Source organism: Lactuca virosa, chromosome 3, assembly GCF_052849685.1.
Source record: "Lactuca virosa cultivar CGN04683 chromosome 3, Lactuca_virosa_CGN04683_v6, whole genome shotgun sequence".
In the NCBI taxonomy this organism is placed as follows: Eukaryota; Viridiplantae; Streptophyta; class Magnoliopsida; order Asterales; family Asteraceae; genus Lactuca; species Lactuca virosa.
The window spans coordinates 11797162-11799563 of record NC_136428.1 but is presented as its reverse complement, the minus strand read 5'-3'; positions in this window follow the sequence as shown (position 1 = coordinate 11799563).

Here is a 2402-nt window from a genome sequence, read left to right as displayed (position 1 = left end):
ACCCGCGCATAGCCCGCGTGTTGGTCCTTGACTAAGATTTTTGGACTGTTGACTCGTTTGACTTTATTTGACCAGAAGTTTACTGAGTTGAGCAACATTGACCGGGTTTGACCTCTCTTGACCAAGGATTAAAACACTCCAGCACTCTTCTTCTTCATTCAAACCCTACACAAACTCACCATTTCTCTCTCTAGAGCTCAAGAACACCAAAAACCACCTTTCACAAAAACTCGATTTCCCGTCAAACCGCCGGTCGGAATCACGTGAAACCACTGCCATTCTCTCCTATTTTCCAAGCTCTACAAACCCCACCTAAAATCTGGTCCGATCTGTGGCCAGAATTCCGGGCTCCACCACCACCCACCACCACCTTCTTTCGCGTTTTCCGGCCAATTCTTACCACAATTGGAGATTCCGAGCACGGGGTTTTGTTTCTCTTCTCGAGGGCTTTCTAACCATACTAATCTTTCCCCAAGAACTCACCAAAAATTTTCGCCCGATTCCAAGTGTCGCCACTCTAGTCGCCGGGAAATCACCTTGAAGCTCGTTTTTGGGGTCGTTCAAGCAATTCAAGCGTAAAACACAGAGCAAAATCATAAGCATGGGGTGTACCTTGGAGAATCTCTTTGGTGGTTCCAATTCCACTTCCACAATCCGTCCCGAGTATAAGCAAATTGGGTACATTCGTGCCTTTGACTTAATTATTTACATCTTGAATACCCATTTGTTGTTGGAATTGTGTTGCCATCCTTGTGGTCTTTAGTGTGATTTGCAAATTTTTGTTGTCAAATTTTTGTCCCGTGCCACAATGTCTAAGCGTGCCAAAACCGGACCTAGTTCATATAAGGGTGGGTCAAAAAGAAAATCCAATGACCCCCCATTTCGTTTGTTGAATCGTGAAGACCGCAAAACATATGAATTTCTCGTTTCCAACAAGCGCAAAGTCAAATCAACGAAGTTCCTCCATAGAGAGTCTTTTGAAACTCTCGGAGTGCTAGAAGGAGTTCAAGCACTATCTGACAACATTGGTTGGGGTCAGTTTCTTCATAATCGTGCAGCCACCTACGTTGAGTCGACCTTGGAATTCCTTTCCACACTCCGCATTGATGACGATACGAACACCGTCACCTTCCAGATGTTAGGCGAGAATAGATCATTGTCATTTCGGGTCGTCAATGCCCTAATGGGTACCCCGGTGGACCACACATACTCCCAACAGGATCCTTGGTCCGCCACCTTTAACGAGCACCATTTTTGGCAACAAATCACTCACGAGCGATGATACTCATCATCTTCCTCCAAGGCTTCCTCAATCATTCATCCATGTTTACGCTTGGCCCACCGAGTCCTTACATGCACCATTTTTGCCCGCTCCGAAGTGGGTCAAATTTCCAAAGCTGAATTATTCTTTCTTTGGTGCATGACTCGCGAAAACGGACCCAACCCGTATTTTGCAACATTCTTCTTCACTAAATGTTACAATCTCACGACTATGGACACCGGGGACATTTTCAATGGCGGCTTGACCGCACTCATTGCATCTAGACCCCCGCTTTAACTTCATCTCTCCACCCTTCCATTTACAAAAGCGACCGGGGCCTCTCGCCTTGACATCCTCGCACTCCGGTGGATACAAATCATCCGCGAATCAGTCAGTGGTCACATTTGGAATATTGATAATCAGCCATACCTCATTCTTCCTCACGAGTATATAGGGTGTTTCGAACCAACCGACCCCGAACAATGGGTCATTCCATCCGACTACCCTCCTCATGTGGATTATGAAGATGACCAGTTTCAGCCTCCACAACATTTTGCCCAGCCTCAATATCAGCCACAACAACAGGGGGGACACGGGATCCCACCATATTTCCCCCTACCTTCTTCGACCAGTTCTCCATAATGTTCTCCACCATTCAGCGCATCGATACTCAGACGCAGGAGAACACCCGAGCCATCCAGCATGTGGTGGCCCGTGTTGATCAGTTGGAGCAGTCCATCCCACCCACTTCCCGTCAGGTCCAGGATATGTGGGATTATCACTACTGCCACGGACACTTTCCGCCGCCCGACCCTCCGGTTTAGGTCATTTCCGCCCTTTCCTTAATCATTGAGGACAATGCTTGTTCCTAAGCTTGGGGTGGGGCATTTCCCTTTTCCTTTTACTTTTTCATGCAATTTTAGTTAGGTTGCATAGCATTTTAGTTCTAAGCTAATTTGCATTCATTTTTTTATTTTATAAAATTCCAAAAAGATTTTATTTTCTTCTTTTCTACTTTTTATTTTTGCATAACATTTAGCTTAGGGCATTAGCATTCATGCATTTTTGTTGTCTGTTTACTCTCACCCCCCTTAGATGTCGTGGAACAGGTTCATAGTTATTGTATCATTATTGGTCCAGG